The sequence below is a fragment of the Ailuropoda melanoleuca genome, chromosome 5 (genome assembly GCF_002007445.2).
Source record: "Ailuropoda melanoleuca isolate Jingjing chromosome 5, ASM200744v2, whole genome shotgun sequence".
Classification (NCBI taxonomy): Eukaryota; Metazoa; Chordata; class Mammalia; order Carnivora; family Ursidae; genus Ailuropoda; species Ailuropoda melanoleuca.
In genome coordinates this window covers 126,843,774-126,862,405 of record NC_048222.1, presented here as the reverse complement: position 1 = coordinate 126,862,405, position 18,632 = coordinate 126,843,774, and positions in this window count along the sequence as shown.

Here is an 18,632-nt window from a genome sequence, read left to right as displayed (position 1 = left end):
AATTCCATACACACTGAATGTGGGAGACAGATTATTGCCTAGATTTCCAGCCACTGTGTTGAACTTAAAAATATCAATTGGGTTGTAAGTTAAGGAAACTTAACATTTCAGTTGAGAATCTTCAAAGCAGAATGATAATGTGCAAGCAAGGGTTGCATAATGAGCAAGGGATACTTAGTGATTATGTATGTACGTAAGCATGTTTTTATATCTCAGTGGATGTATCCATCAGGCTAGCTAATAACCTCGTCTCTCCCAACCTTTCTGCAAACTTGGAAGCCTGTCTAAATTGTATCATTAATTAAAATTAAATATCTATGTGTATATAGCTCTTTATTCACATATTGTTCAATGTTAAACACTTCAAACCTTGAGAATTTCCTCAGCTTAGTATTGAGTAATGGGGCTTATGTGTACTTATTTACGTTCTGGTTGCAACTGAATGTTGAACATTATTACTTTTCATTTTTGTGTAAGTCTTTTTAAAAATAATCAAATTCAACAGAGCTTTTTATTTTTAAAATAAAATAATTTTCTTCTGCTGAAGAAGTTTAAAAGTTTCAGTGGGAAAATTAGCAATTGAACAGCAAATCTTTAGAATCTAAACTACCTGGAAGAACATTTATGATAAACGGTTTGTTTCATTTTAGTCCTATGTACTGATCATCATAAAAGCGCTATTTTTTATTCTTCTCTAAAAATTAGTATTTGAATTATCCTGACCACTCTAAGAAGGGTATTTTTTGGCAGTGGAAATAACACTTAGAAAATAGAACACGTGTAGGTTATCTAATATTATCTCTAGAGACATGGATCTTTTTTACAGAAGAGAAATATTTTGTCAAGTTTAGCTTATGCCTGAAAATTATGGTACCATGTATTGAGAACCAATAGGAGATCTATAAATATAAATATAACACATAAGTATGTTATATTATACTTATATAACATAACATACTTAAGTATGTTATATTTATATATAAATATATAGTGTATATTATATATAATAAAAATAATATAAAAATAATATATAAATGCATAAATATATTTATATTTAATAAATATATATTTATATGTAGTAAATATATATAGGATATAGATATATAAATCTATCTATATGTATATCTAAACATAAAGATATTTATTGTAAGGAATTGGCTTGCATGATTATGGAGGCTGAGAAGTTCCACAATCTGTCATCTGCAAGCTAGAGACCCAGGAAGGCCCGAGCTGTAGTTCCAGTCTGAGTCTGAAGGCCCGAGAACCAGGAGTGCTGGTGGTGTAAGTTCCAGTCCAATAGAGCAAGAGGAGACCAATTTTCCAGCTCAGCACTCAGGGAGAGAGAGAGAGAGAGAAACTGACAGAACAGTATAGGGCTTTGGAAGTGTATAGACCTGAAATCCATGATACCTTCTAGTTAATATCTTTAACTCTAAATAGCCAAACAATTTAAAGTGCATTTTCCTTATTCAATGCATCCCTAGAGGACAGTTTCATTTCCCATGATACTGAAGTTTCGCTTGTACTTTAATGCAATTTCATTTTTAAATTTCAGAAACCCCTTTTTGAAATTTGGAACAGAACCCAAATGACAGAGATCCTTGTTCAGTAGCAAATAAAATGAAATTGTGCATTTTAAAATTTAGAAGATATACTCCTTTGTATTTTTGTTTTGAAGTATAAATATAGAGAACGTGGCTTATAGTATGACAGTTCAGCACTAGGGAAGACCTTGCCTCTCTACACTTCCTAGACCCGCTGGAAGGGGTAACAAGAGGAAGCCTGGTCCCCCTGAGCATGCCACAGCAGAGGGCAGGCAAGGCTGCCTTACTCTTCAATAACACATGGTTATTGCTCCCCTTGGTCTCTTCTGCACAGTACATGGATTCCATTTTCTGTCCACATCTTTATTTTACTACAAAAACCCCTTTGGACTTAATATTGACTGTTCACAAATGAAAGTTCTGGAGCCCCACCTTAACGTAGGGCATTGTGTCCTGTCTTTTCCCCACTCTTTTATCTCTAAAATCTAGCACAGCACTTGGCATATAATTAGCACAATATAAATATTAATTTAACAAATGAGTATATGAGAAGTCTGAAGTGAACCCTATCTTCCTTCATATAAATATAAATTGCAAAATATAAATTGCGTATCTTATGAATTTACCCAAAGGTATGCTGGCCCCCTCCCCCATGCAAATCATATAAGAACTAACATTTCTGGGTACTAATTAAAATGTCTGTCACTTTTTTAGTCTAAGGACCTTATTGGGAAAGAATAGCAGAGACCTAGCTTTCTTCTTTCACTTTTTATGCCTTTATATACTAAATTTTATTTAGCTAATAAAAGGTATCCAAAAAAGACCAAAATGATTTCTTTGGCATAGTATCTAAATTAGGACTCTACAAAAATTTGAGGTTGGCCTTAAAATGTACGTTCTCAAGATTGTGTGACTATACTCTGTCAAATCTTGATAAGAATCTGCTAGTTTTGAAATACAGTATATCTTCCAAATTCTTTTCAAAGTTTAGTATTTTTCAGGAAGTTCTTTTGCTGCTTAAAATTTTCTTCCCATATTTTCCTAAGCTTCTTGCTTGTTATTCTGTTCTCAGAAGGCACTTCTTAATTTTGCAATTCTAATTTATGTCCTCTACAATTCAGATAAGAGTTTCAGATGTCATAACTAACTAATACACTTCCCAGCCTCATGTTATACACAGAAACAAAATAGTCATAGATTAAAAAGAAATGCTACGTTAACATTTTCCCACAGTAGTTTCTCTTTTTATGTAAATCATAGTAATGGTTGAGAACAATTGTACCTCATTTTAAAAATAAACTCATGGTTGTTCAGCTAAATATTTAACATGTCACATAAATGCTCCAATTAGCCAAAGTTGAAATGCAATCAGGTAGGGCATCTGTTATTCACCAACTCTTACAGCCAAATTTAAACCGCCAAGATTAAAGGAGAATCATTATTTTAAAACTGTGTTACAAGATTTGCAGTCAAACACCATCGAAGTCCAGATTTCTACCCCTGATAGCTCTTATCGATAGCAGACCTTGATTTCTAGAATTTCTAGGTTATCTTCTTTTAAATATAACGTATCTGTTTGTTAACCTAGGTTTTTTGCTTTTCTTCTCTCTTTTATTTTTTTGAAACTGAGCCTAGGTTGATATAAGTGTTTCAATTCAAAAAGAATAAGCTATTATTTCTTTAGGATTAGATTTAACTTGAATTTCTTGCCTTGGATGTACCTTTTATATAATGCCCCCAGAAGACCCCATGACGTTAATATAGCAAAATATTATGGTACAAAAGGTAAAAAAAGAAAAAAAAAATAAGATACAAATCAGAAGTAAATTTAAATCTGCACACATTTTACATGATGTGTATGTTAATGTCTCTAAATTTGCATTCTCGGATTGTTGCCTGATTCCTTAAAATGTGATCCTTTGAATGGGTGTCTGTGGTGTTGCCTGATGTGGCTCTGGAAGGATCACTAGGATGATCTGAACTTGCTGTAATGTTTGAGGGTATTCAACTCTTCAATAAAGACAGGAAAAAAAACAAGTTGTGATAGACTTATAAGAAATAAGAATTTTATATAGTAGATAAGCTGGTAGCTTATGAATTATAGGTACAATGTATAATAAATGGGAAACATACATAATAAAGAAGCTAGTAGCTTCTAAAGTAAGAACAGAATTGATGTAAGTTCAAAAAATAAGTTAATAATATGTGAAACATGCCAAAAATAGAGTCAGTGGAGACTATGGCAGAACCAACAGAAGGGTTGATGATTGAAAGAGATGGAAGGAACAAGAGCTGGTCCATTTCTGGGCTGAGAGCCATCTCACTCCTAAATCAGCCACCCATTGATGACACCTAATATGCTCCTGTTCTGTCTCCACGTGCTCCATCCAGAAGTGTAAATAAAACCCGTGGCTGTTCAGCAGGCTGATGACGAGCTACTGTGTAGCCTCATATGCTTGCCCCTGCATCTCTGATAGCATGCACGTGTGTCACTGACCTACGGAACTTTCCCTGTGGGCCCCTTGCTCAAACATCAACTCTGGTGCTTGTAACCACACCTGCCACAGGGGAAGTTAATGTATCAGAGAGAAAAATAACACAGGAAATTTGTGTAAAAACAGATCAAGGTAGTGTACACTTTTAGCCACTTGCATGGTATCCTTTTTTATTTTATTTTTTATTTTTTATTTTTATTTTTTTTAAGATTCTATTTATTTATTTGACACTGAAAGAGAGAGAGAGAGCACAGCAGGGGGAGCAGCAGAGGCAGAGGGTGAAGCACGCTTCCCACTGAGCAGGGAGTCCCACACCGGGCTTGATCCCAGGACCCTGGGATCATGACCTGAGCTGAAGGCAGATGCTTCACTGACTGAGCCACCCAGGCACCCCACCACCCCCCTTTTTTTTTTATAAGATTTATTTATTTAGAGAGAGAAGTGGGGAGGGGCAGAGGGAGAGAGAGAATCTCAAGCAGACTTCTTGCTCAGACTCCCCGCTTCCCGGGGCTGGATCCCACAATCCCAAGGTCATGACTTGAACAGAAACCAAGAGTCTGATGCTTAACCTACTGCACTACCCGGCGCCCCCCTTGCATGCTAGCCTAAGTGTGTTACCGCACCTCATCTCTTCTTCTGCCACTTGCAATTTAATTATTAAATCAATTTAATAAACAGTGTGATTTGAGCATTTTATTTGGGTTTATAAGGTTTCCAGTTCTTTGGTCTCTGGGGTAGCTTACCTGGTAGTGTGGAAGCTAGGGCTGGAAACTAGTATTGCTTCAGAGTAATTTCCCACATGATACTGACCTTGCTCACTTATGTACCAGGAAAATCTTCAAACCCTGGACAGAGGGTCTAGAGTCGGTTAACAGTCTAACCAACTAAACCGTCAAGGTCCATAGTTTGATGGTGGTTTAACTTCTGGCTAACTCCTGCTCAGACATAAATGGACTTGTAGCCCTTATTAGATCAGTTAGTATGCATCTCCAAGAAAAATCTGGGGGAAAATAAACTAAAAATCCAGTAGTGAATAAAATATAGTTATGTAACTTGTTCTTTATCATTTTGTTCATTATATAATTATTACAAATAGACCAAATGTATAAACAACATACTTCTGCCAGTAATATTTCTTAGCTAAAACTGAGGTTTACTTGTTGAAAAATAATTTGAGAATTACAATTTTACTGTTCTATTTCTATATCTTAGCACCAAATAATAACAAAAAAATACAATATTTTTCCACAAGCCCTTTTTGTCTCCCAAAAAGCAGAAGAACTGATTTCCATATTATTTATAAATTCTAACTAAAGTAACATACACATTTTAACAAAGTTTCTGCATAAAGGGAACTCCTAGCCATAAGTTACATTATTTCTTTGCATTCTTTAATAGCAGTCCTAGTTTCCATTCTGGAATACGATTTTTGCTTTTCATGTGATTCTTGGTCATGAGAAACATAAAAGGAGGATAGAGAAATCGTTTTTAATTCAAAATATTCATTTGAGGGGCACCTGGGTGGCTTAGTCAGTTAAACATCCTACTCTTGGTTCCGGCTCCGGTCATGATCTCAGGGTGTTCTGATGGAGCCCCACGTTCAGACCCTGTGCTTAGCGTGGAGTGTGCTTCTCCCTCTCCCCCGCTTCTCCTCCCACTCATGCTCTCTCTCAAATAAATAAATAAATAAATAAATAAAATCTTTTAAAAACATTCATTTGAGATCAATGTTCTTTTTTATGAACATCATGTAAAGAGAGTAGAGATCATAAAGTAGCAGTCTTTCTTTTTTTAAATCATATATTGTTAGTGGTTTTTTAATTTGATTTTAAATGCCTTTGGGCTCCAGGGTGATGGGTATTGCACTCCATCAGAGTTTCTGTCATTCCCTATTGTCTTACTGCTTCACACAATTTCTGCTTGTCCCCAGAAGATACTTGAGGCTGTCACTCCATAATTCAAGGCATATTTAAAGTTCAATGGGAACACTGAGGAAGACGGGTGAAAAATTACTCTTGGGGCAAGTTTCAAAAAAGATGAAATTTAAAATCCATTAAGGGATTTTCCTAAAACCACACCCTAATTTTTCTTACCTTAGGGTCTTTGAATTATCTTCGTTGTTAAACCTATTTATATAATGCAATGATAAAATGTTATAAAACACATCTTGTGGCTAACTGACCCATAATCTCTTTTTTCTTATTTTGAGGTTTTTTTTTTAATAAATATTCAAAAATTTCACATTGAATATCATTTGCTCAAAAATAAATGGACCATCATTATTTATTCAAGAAAACTTTGTCATCTCCAAGAGAAAGATCCAGGAAAAAAAAATCTTCACATTTCAAGGTAAGACTTCTGCTTCTAGGGAGATAAAGGAGATGTATTTTTCCCTGATTTTCCCACCAAATATAACTAAAAACCCTGGAAAATTATGTATATGTTACATATAATTATGTATATATTACATATACATATTATATTACATATATACACACATATGTGTATATATAAAAAAACATGTATGTGTTTTATATAATTTTATGCATTAGAGATAATTAAATAATTAAAACAAATATATTGAGAAATCAAATATACAACTAAAATGATATATAATACTTATGTTTATTTTACACACATAAATATTTAAGTAGAAGTATAAGCATATATACTTTAATACTTATATTTATTTTGTATATTTATATACTATTTATGCTTATATTTATATGCATGTAAAATAAGCATAAGAAGAATGAAAAGTGAAGTGAAGGTAGCAGAATGGACTGACTTGGGACCCCAGACTCAAGGAATAACTCACGGGAGAATCCCCTGGTTTGATTTTTATTTTTTACATTTTGCCTCTTATATTCCGGCAGCTAGTAACCTCCCCAACAACACCTGCTCTCTTTAGCTAAAGGACCTCAGTCTAGCAAGAGAGAAATGCTAGACAACAGCCGCTCTGCTCCACACAAAAGCAAAGGTTGGAGGATACTTACCGGAAGAGCCCGGCGGCCAATCTAGATTTGCCAGGAGCCCCAGCCCTCTCATCTGCTTCACTCTGGGTGTCAAAGACGGTCAAGTGGGAAACCAAATAATGAAACTCTTTGCCTGCACAATGTCCTTGTAAATGACTTGGGGAACCTGGACTTTCTTCCCCACTCTTAGAAGGAAGGAGGCACCCCTTCCCCTCCCTGCCGGGTAGTGTCACAGCAAACCTAGAGGAGAGTCGGATCCCTAGGTGTTCTTTGCCATTGCCTTGTCCCTCACCCAGGACATATCAGAGGAGGCCAGGTGGGAGCAAGAAAGAAGCCCTCCTCCCCCTCAGCCAGGGTAGTTCAGCAGATGTCTATCAAGGATCTGGAACCCCCATCCCTGCCTAGCAGTAATGAGTCCCTCTCCCTACCGCGTGTCTGTGTAGGTCGACAGGGACAGACTTTTACCTCTCCCTGGCAGTTACTGAGGCTTCGCGTCCTCCAGCTCTACTGGAGAAGTTTAGAGGAAGCCAGAGAAAGCTGAAAGAAGACCTAGAGTCTAGTAATACACAAAGTGTCCAGGTTTTGATAGAAAATCACTCATCAATCATACCAAGAGCCTGAAAAATCTCAACTGAAATGGAAAGTGACAATAAATAGATGCCCACAACAAAATGACAAAGATGTTAGAATTACCTGATAAAAATTTTAAAGCAGACACTTCACCAAAGGGTATATACAGATGGTAAAGAAGTACCTGAAAACATGTTCAATATCATTAGCATTAGGGAAATATAATTAAAACCACAGTAGGATATCACTACACACCTAACATAATAGCAGCAATAAAACATACCGACAATGCAAAATGCTGGTGAGGATACAGAGAAATGGGATCACTCACACCTTGATGGTGGGAATGTAAACTGGTGTAGTCTCATTGAAAAACTGGCACTGTCTTAAAAAAATAAAAACTAAACCTATCACCCAGCAGTTGCCCTTCTAGGACTTCATCCCAGAGAAATGAAAGCTTATGTTCACACGAAATCCTGTCAGGAATGTTCACAGCAGCTTTATTCACAAGAGCTAACATTGGCAACAGCTCAGATGTTCTTTGACAGATGGTTGCTTGAGCGTCCGTGGTGCACACATGTCGTGGACCACTATTCAGCAATCTAAAGGAGCAAGTTACTGATACAAGCAACAACCAGGATAAATATCCAGCAATCTATGCTGACTGAAGAAAGCCAATTCCAAATGGTTATTTACTGTAGGAGTCCCTTCATAGAACATTCTTGAAACAAGAAAAATTAAGTGCAAAATAGATTAGTGGTTGCTGGGTTTAAGAACTGGAGGGAAGGTGAGGAGGGAGGGCAGAGGGGACTTCAGTGTAACACCACTGATTTTTATGACAGAAATGTTCTGTGTCTTCACTGTTCAATGTCAATATTCTGGTTATGATATTGTACTCTTAGTTTCCAAGATGTAACTATTAGAGGACACTGAGTAAAGGATACATATCTCTCTGCATCATTTTTCTACAACTGCATAGGAATCTATAATCATCTTAATATAAAAAATTTAATTAAAATAATCCAATGGTAAACACAATATTGCTTCAGATGTTCTGGTTATGTGACTTATTACCTTCCTCTTTAGTCAACATCATCATTATCAGAATGGATCAATTAGGTAACATAAAACTATCATTCATATTCATAATTGCCAACTAATTTAAGTAACTCAACTGATTTTTCTTGGTCTACATTTCTATAGGAACAGTTGATAGGAAGGGACAATCACAAATTGTGATAATTCTCTGGCAACACAGTGTTATTCAAAGGAGGGGAATTCAGCCTGAGAAATACAAGTGCAGTCTGAGAAAATGGCTGGAGCAGAAGAATCTCAAGACTTTTGTTCTGGCTCCTGTCAGAGAGGAACCCGGTGAGCCCCAGGAACTTGGCAAAGGCCAGTATAATTACTGAGTATAATCAAAATAGGGGGAATAGGCTAAGAATTCATCGTCAACAGCACAGTGCTGCTCAGCTGCGCAGCCAAGGCTTGCCTTTGGGAATGCGCTAAAAATAGAGGGGAAGGGTTGAGCTGCTGAGAATTGCGATGGGCAGGAATGGTTTGAGAAATCAGATCCCACCAGGCCAGGGGGAACACAGAGCTGGCCCTCTAGCTAAGGGACTGGTACCCACGGGCGTGGACAGGACAGGAGAGCTGAAGCTGTGCCCCAGCCTGAGGAGCAGGCGAGAGGCAGGGCGCGTGGGCTATCCCAGAATGGAGTTGTGGGTTTGAGGGAGGATAGAACAATTGGCATGTTTCTGAGCCATCTTTTAAATCAGGGAATGCGTTTAGAATGGAGCAAATCGAGGGGCGCCTGGGTGGCACAGCGGTTAGGCATCTGCCTTCGGCTCAGGGCATGATCCTGGCGTTACGGGATCGAGCCCCACATCAGGCTCTTCCGCTATGAGCCTGCTTCTTCCTCTCCCACTCCCCCTGCTTGTGTTCCCTCTCTTGCTGGCTGTCTCTATCTCTGTCGAATAAATTAAAAAAAAAAATTTTAAAAAAAAGTATTAGAATGGAGCAAATCGAGATGGTTGGATGAGATGGATTTAGTTAAGATCCTTCCACTTTCAGATTCAATCAACAAATCTATGCATAAATAAAATCCAGAGTGTGTTCTTTCTTAGGGAGAGCTATGGAGTAAAATGCTTAGAATCTGTTTTACTTTGTTTTGAAAGTTAATAAGAAGTGGAAACAAAATCATTCCAAAAAGCATAAGAAAATATTATAAAATAAACATGAATGGTGTTTCAGAATAGTAATGCATTTTAGTCAGCCTCTTCTCACAATGTTTGAAAGGTGTAATGGTAGAATAATCTTTAACCCAGAAGGACACAAACTGGTCTCTAATGATTCTGAAGATAGCAAAGTAAAAGCAGAAAATTATCCATAAATCATAATTGTTCTGGTGTCCAAAAACATTTTATTGATTGAATGGTTCTGAAAATCTAAATAATAAATTATTAAGGAATAAAGATAATTTATAATTTCTACCTTTTAAATATGATATTTAATCTAACTCCAGGAACTGACTGTGATACCCTGTCTCTATAATCAGTAGCTTGCATCAACTTCCTGCTTTTTTTACTCCATTGATTGTGGCTTCACATTTATTGACTGCCTGGTGCTTTTCTCTTTTAAGCACAATGTGTTATGATGCAGAATTAATTTGAAAAGTATTTTCTCAATCTCACCAGTATTTATTCATGCAGAAAAACTGAAGAAAAATAAATGCTTACTAAATAGTTGTTTTAAGCTAAAGGGTGAGATTGGATACTGTATGAATGCATGCATACGCACACCAACACGTAAGGCAAAATTCAAAAACATCCAAAACTGGCAGTTGCTTTCTTTGGCTTTTCAGTTCTGCTTAATCGTAGTAGGATTTCCCCAAAGCTTATAAAATGTTGCTGTAAAACTGAAGGTTCATCTTTTATAATTTTTAATACGCCACTTAGCAACAACATCATGATTTACCATTTAGTGTAATTTAGGTCCGTGAGCTTAAAGGTATTGTGTACTTTCGACTCAGTATTAAATCAACTTCTGTGTTAAAGGAAGGCTTAGTCAAGAGTTATAAATCAGATTTTTTGTTTCTGTTTAAATGCAATAGTTAGTGAATTGGACACTGATGTCTTTTCTTAAAAAGAGCAGACTGATAGCAATTTATTTCCAAATGAGAGTAGCTAATGCAACTAACTGGGTATTGAGTGTTGGGCCGTGTCCTGGGCACTGATCTAATTGCTTCGCATTAACTAACCCATTTAATCCTCACAGCAATCTAGAAAACAGGTGCATTTATTCCTTTCGTTTCACAGAGAAGGAAAGCCTTGAATAGAGAAGGTAAATCACTTATGTAAGGTATGAGAGACACTAAATTTTAGAGTTCTATTGTCTTCCTGCGAGATATGCATTTCTGAACTATCAACTATTCCAAAGCTGAGTTGGCCTAAAGATGGTATTTTCTTTTTGTTTTGTGGGATGAAATGAAATAAACATGTGGATAAATGACATATCCTGAATGGTTATCTGTCTTTTCCCGGAGAAAGGAAAGAAGACGTTGAACATGGCTGTAAGACATGATGTGGGCCCATCGGTCAAACTGCTGATATGGCTACACCATCCTCGCCTGCAATCACTCGCTGATGTCTTGCTGGTTTCCAGCCAGCTGAAATTGTCTCTTCTCTCCTGTGGTGAAACTGGTTTTTATTTCTCAGGAGGATACCCTGTGGCAGAGAAGCAGGTTCGATAAGTCAGAGCAACTGTCTCAAATGTCCCAGGTTAAGACCTTTCCCAAAGGTCAAGCACTAATCACAACAGCTGCTTAGTTACCCAGAAGAATAATAAATAGTTCCCAAGCCCGGTGTCTCTGTGTGTAAACACACTAGGTCTCTGCTCTTCACTGCAACATTTTAAGGTGAATTGTAAAGAGCGCTCTTGTTTACAAAGCAGATGTTAGAGCCTTAATGGTGGACTATTTACAACTCCTGGGTGGATGTTAAAGTTTGTGTTTGCTTGCCTTGAACACTCCGTATCAACACAGCTGCCAGGGATGGTCTGTGCAGTGTTTGAAACAGTGTGGAGCGCTGCTGCTAGGAGCCACATTCTCAGCGCAGAAATCGATACGAGCAAAACGTGGCTGGTGATGGTCCGCTTCCATCAGGCTCCTTATCTGTCCATCTGTCTTCTCATATCCAGACGAATACATCCTGGTCATTTTGTAAGTCACGTAAGAGAATCTCTTTCCTTTCAAGATGAAACAAGGCAATTGATATGTATTGTTCTTGCTGCCTACAGCAATGACATTTCAATATTTAATGGATCTCAGGCGGGGTGGCATTAATGGCTCTGGCCAAGATAGTGAGCATTCTGGAAAACCAATGCGTATCTTAAGGCTATGGATTTGTCTACCACAAGAAAGACAATGACACAGAGTAAAGAATAATGGTGAGCCGGCAATATTTGGAGCAGAGGAAAAAAAAAATCAACAACCACCATCTATAATAAAGAAACAATTTTGGTTTGGAAGGAGGAAGCATTTGCTATTTAATTTTCAAAGACAATGCAGTAGAACTCACTTTGGCTTCCATGGGAGCATATGTCACACACACAAAAATAATAAACGACTCCTGCAATCTAACAAAGCTTATATTGTATAGTGCTTATACCCATGGCCAATTATTTCTATTTTCTTTTCTTTTTTTATTATTAACACATAACGTATTATTTGTTTCAGGGGTACAGGTCTGTGATTCATCAGTCTTACACAATACACAGTGCCCACTATAGCACATACCCTCCCCAATATCCATCACCCAGCCACCCCATCCCCCCAATATTTCTATTTTAAATTGACACATACAGCTTTAGTAAAAGGCATGATTTTATAAAGCTGTTGGATTTCTTTTTATTGTGGATACTAGTATATTGGTTTGTTACACTTAGAGGGTCAAAAACCTCATCAGTTTTGTTTTAGTTTATAAAATTATGAGGTAGTCTATTAATTATCCTTTCATTGTTGTTAGTTAAAATCTATTTATGCTTATGATTTCAGTAAAAGCAATGACAAGTAAACGTGTTTATTCTTTAGAGGACCAGTTTAGAGGGGCTAAGTGAGCCCTAAGTTTAAGCAGAGTAAAAGTAAAAGTATTATAGAGTAAAAGTAAGGAGTAAATATAAGTAAAGTTATTTCTATCTTGATTCTGTGTATCAAGTGAATGTATAGATTTGCAATACAATGGAGAGAAGAGGGGGAAAAAGCAAGAGCAGTTCTCCAGTCATCTCATTCCCAGGTAAGGAGATAAACTTGAGAGATAGCAACTGGATTTCCAATTGCTGGGAGCCAGCCGCTGACCTTAGAGCCCCAACTTCTGACCTACACCCTTCTGTGTTTGTATGAACTCCACTTTCTCTTTGCACTGCAGTGGTATGGGTTCTGTAGTTCAGAATAGCATGCCGGAATTACCACGGCAACTAAAGATTACTATTAAAACACTTACTAATCATTTTGACGATATTCTTACTTTTCTAGAGTGTTTTTTTCTAGCACTGAAAATGAGATCATGCCTCAATAAGTCCCAAGTATGTTTTCAGTGTCCACAAAGGGCTGGGTTTCTATTTCGGTGGAGCAGGCAGCTGCCGAGTGGTAGGATTTCAGAGGCCCCGACTCCTCCCCCTTCCTTGCCCCATTCCAAAATCTCCTCGCCACACCTGTTCACCAATTTAAGACATTCCTTTAACAGGGGACAAAAGCTTTCGATTTATAATTAGAAATATGACTTAGGAAACCCCTCTGCCAGCAAGTTCCAAGCACAGAGGCCCAGGTTACTTTATGGGGTGTCAAATTTCTCTTGGCTTTGGCTGCTGCCCAGAACACTCAGAAAATCTTTCCACTGTGCCACTCACTGGCTTGCCACCATCTTACTGATGTGTAAGCGTATAGGAGTGATAATGTGCCTGGGGGAAGCTTTATTAAAATAGGCCAATTCTAAAGCTGTTACATATCTTTCAAATGAGAAGTTACGATATCTAGAGTCCCGAAGGCTTAGTGCTCTGGGTTACAAAGTTGCAAACTTTCTTAGGAAAATCCTCTGAATCTATTAGCACAAAGTTCGAGGTAGTGCCCCGGGCATTAATTAGCCTTCTGATGACCTGACATGTTTCCTTTCCTTTCTACATCAGTAGCATTCAAATGTGATGGGGGTCCACTTTCAAATGCAAGAGTTTTAGGTGTTTTATTGAAGAAAGTAAAAGTTTCACACCATTTTTTTTTTTTATGTTTCAGAAAACTTAAGGGAAAAATGCCCCACTTGCTGGAGTTTTGGGAAACCTGACATCACTTGTAGCACTGGGTTGCCGTGTGAATAGAACTGTGTCTTTCCCTGACAATACTCTTCTGTGTGTCAGGAAACTAAGTTCTTGAGTGTTTCAGTAAAGATCTGACTTTCGCTGATGCTTGTTTGACTAGTAATCCTGCCCACACAGCAATTATACTCCCTCATTACCGCATCATTTTGTCCGTGTAGTTAAAACAGTATTAGAAAACATTACTTTCACCACTGATGTCAATTCGTCAACACATGTGGATTTACAGGGTGTCACTGTGTCTGAGAATCTTTGGGTGTATATTTCACGAAGAACCCCTGATGTGATTTACCAGATCGATGTGTGGCTTATGATTTTCCAATAGCTCTAGCAATAACATTTCATGCCAGGAATTTCTAACTAGAGGTGATTTCACTTTCAACCTAATCCCTGCAAAGGAACACCACCCTCTCAAGCCTCCCTTACTCCTCCCTTTCAAGTTTAGACCCCTTCTGCTTCCAAGCGTAAAAGTAAAAAGAGCACCTGCTCTCTTTGCACACATTAGCTGAGACCTTACTTCAACCTGATGTCATTTTCCACTTCTCCAAAATAAGGGGGAAAAAAATCTTTCCTTTCTCCAACAATATTTTTATCAGTTTTCTTTGGACTAACAAGATTCCCCACCTATGTTATAATTTCTTCAGTAGACACTGAGTGGAAAGAATCAGTTGATTTTTAGTGAGAAGTGTTCATCATAGGGGATACCCATTCCAGCCAAGATCTGTTTTCAATAGCTCCTCACGTCTGTGTATGCCTAAATATGACTTCAATATAAGAACATAGGGAAGGAAAAGTTGCTATAAATGTTCCAGGAGCCCTGTATTGAAGGGTAATAATTCATTATTATTATTGTTATTATTGTTTCTGGAGAGAGCTTCCTTTGAGAGTTGCTATCAGTTTTAATTTCCTGGAGGTGGAAATTTTGTTTGCTTTTGTCATATATACCCTTTGTTTTGGGGAATTTACCAGGCTGGGTCTGCTCGGTTGACAAAAGTAAAGCAAGTGGTCATCATCATCATTTATTGTTAGAGAAAATACAAAATAACTTACACATTTGAATGAAGATTTTGACTAAAATCTCAAGTGTTCAATTAAATATCTAAGTTGGGCAACTAAACAGACTGGTTTTTGTTTTGTATTTCTTCTGGTGAATAATATTGTCAGGACCATTTGTCACATGGGTATGCTCTATGATTCTTACGTCAGAGCTTTTAAATCCACCAACTCATCAGTTAAGTTTTTTATTCCCCAATAATTGAATTATACTGGATTATTGAGGGGTTCCACACTTGGTGCTATTTAAGATTTAATAAGCCAGATTTGGGGAAAATAGTTGTTCTTTGCATTTTCTTTAGTAGGCTATAGAGATGGGACCATCTCCTGGGGATTGGGTTAGAAGGGGCATTTGGAAACAGAAATATTTCCAGGACAAAATGAATGGTCCTACTGTTCTCTGTTCTTCACTGAGCATACCTCAGACTCTATAGGACACGGGTTCCTCTTGTTTTGCAGCTGAAGAGTAAGCAGTTGTTGGATTCAATGTGTGCATTTTCTGGAGCTGGTTGACAGCAACTTGCAAGAACGAGGTGGGGGTCTTGAGATTAAGTCGGGTTCCTGTGGGCCCTGGGAGTCGTTTGTGCTCTTGATCATGTAACTGACACATGAACTTTATTTCTGTTACCCTCTATGTGCCCCAGATATTCTGGAAATAAAAATAATGTGTATAGTCTGGCCTCAGTCTTGCTTTGAAGTTTTAAGAGCTACCATGCAATCCACGCTCAGAGTAAACATCAGTGAGGAATTGAGTTTAACAAGGACAACTCGTTGTATCTTGTTATAATCCTATCAGAGACATGATTTTCCTTTCTCTTTTTGACAGCTAGGGAAAAAAGGGAAAGAGAGATTAGGTAACTTCCCATAGACTACACAGATATGTGTCGAGTTTAGCGGCCGCAAAATTCCACTCGTCCATTTTTTTCGTTCATTCATACATTTATTTGTGCTCTCCAGTGCCTGTCACCATTTGTCTTTATTTTTTTTTTTAAGATTTTATGTTTTTATTTGTGAGAGAGAGAGCAGGCACACACAAGCTGGGGGAGGGGGTCAGAGGGAAAGGAACAAGCAGACTCCCTGCTGAACTGGAACCCCAATGCAGGGCTCAATCCCAGGACCCCAGGATCATGACCTGAGCCAAAGGCAGACGCGTAAAGACTGAGCCACCCAGGCGCCACAATGAATAAGACAGAAAACATCCCCACTCTTCTGGGGCTTATATTCTATTGTGACAATGGCAGTGGCAGAAAGAATCACCCATCTAGAAGAATTCATAGACTAGAGAAGAGCTCCTCAAAGATACTAAGAAATTTCTCACCAAAGGAAATATGAGAATGAGTGGACTTCATGAGAATCTAGGCATGTGGTGACTTGCAGAGCTAATGGGTTGACAATTAGGATATTTTATTTTGAACACCAAGAAAATGAATTTAATTATAATTAGAATATGGCATCAGCTGCTTTATTTTTAAAATTTTTTTTATTTTAATGTTTTTTTATTATATTATGTTAGTCACCATACAGTACATCCCCGGTTTCCGATGTAAAGTTTGATGATTCATTAGTTGCGTATAACACCCAGTGCACCATGCAATACGTGCCCTCCTTACTACCCATCACCAGTCTATCCCATTCCTAAGGTGATGCTTTAAAAGCAAGAATCTTTTTTGTTGTTGTTCCTAGAGATTTATTTATTTATTTTAGTGAGGGAGAAGGAGAGACTGAGCATGTGTGTGTGTTTATGTGTGTGTGTGTGTGAGTGGAGGGACAGAGGGAGAGGGAGAGGGAATCTCCAGCAGACTCCCAACTGAGTGTGGAGCCAGATGTGAGGCTCCATCCCCAGGATCCTGAGATTATGACCGGAACTGAAATCAAGAGTTGAACACTTAACTGACTGAGCCACCCAGGTGTCCCTAAAAGCACGAATATTTAATCATGGTAATGCTTCATTACTTTTCACACTAAGAGATATATATATATATATATATATATAATGTATTTACATGTCCATTCATATCTATCATCTATTATCTATCTATCATCTATCAATCATCTATTTATCTATCTATCTATTTATCTATCTTTAAAGAACAGCTTTCTGAGGAAAATGAATGCACTCAAAAGACTTAAAATTTGGATGGGGACAAGAAGGAAGGAGGAGGGGCTATATATGTTGATATAATAGTTGTCACATAGAGACACTAAGTGATTTTAAATACATTTCCCATCCCTTGTGTTTAGGACATTTGAATATTTTCTCTCCTTGAGTGTCTTTTTGTTGTTGTTGAATGGTCATGAGACTCACAAGTTTCGTGTGGCATACTATAGCCTTTTCATTATCATGATAGATTTCCCCGCCGAGTCTTTAAATCCACCAATCTGCCAGTTTCTCTTCTCTAGGCTGGTTTTTCCCTGTGTGATTTAGCCCGCTTAATTTCCTCAAGTTTACATTTTTATTTTATGATTTGGACAAAGCCAGAGACATTTTAAGAGGAAACTTATAAAGAAAAAACCCTGAATCATTAGGTAAGTGATATCTTTTTAGCTTGCTACCTGATAGCCCTAAATTACCTCAACACATGGAGAATACATTTTTTTAAAAGCCAAAACTACTGTGGAAAAAATGAATAGCATCAGGAAATGACTGGAACGGTCTAATTTATAGTTGGAGCTTTTAATGAATTTTCTATGAATTTGATCCTTTGCATTCTTCATATATTTCTTTGGAGAATATAAATTTATTTTTCATACGAAAAAAGGGAACAAAAAGTTCTTTAAATAGAATTTGCCAGCTTTAGTCAGTGGTAAAAATAACATATATACCCTTACTATGTTATGCTCATGTAACCTCATTAAGGTGCAATTATGCCTGTATTTCATCTTCTCGGATTCTTCGAACTCACTGGTGGTCTTTTCTCCTTTATCACATGGCAGCATGATTACTGAAAATAAATATTCTTCTCTATAAACCTCAAACTCAGAAACTCCATGAATATTGAATGTGTTTTTTTTCCACTTGCCTAAATAAGATGGAAAAAAGCTATTGTGGAAATTGCTGCTGTAAACATTGGGATGCATGTGCCTCTTTGAATCATTATTTTTGTATCCTTTGAATAAACACCTAGAAGTGCAATTGCTGGGTCCTAGGGTGGCTCTATTTTCAACTTTTTGAGGAACCTCCATACTGTCATCCAGAGTGGCTGCACCAGTTTGCATTCCCACCAACAGTGTAAGAGGGTTCCCCTTATATGATTTTATTTAAAAATTTTTGCATACATCAAATCTATTGCGTTAATTTCAAACTATGTTATATCAGAGAATCTCTCCTTTGATTATATTTTCTTCTAAGTATGACTCATATTTTTCTGCTACTTCTCATATCTATTCATTTTCTATTAAATACTGGATATTTGAGTGATGTATTATAATGACTTAGAGTTATCTTCTTCTAAAGAGCGTTGAATTTGGTTTTAGTAGGGAGTTAAATTGCTATTGATTACGCTGAACTGCGGAGTCTTGATTTTAGATTGTGTTATGGTGTGTCCACTTTGGTTTTTCCTTTAATCATGGTAGGTGGGCCTTGTTCCTAAAGCACAGTTATTCTTGGGTTTTAATAGAAATCCTAATTTGTT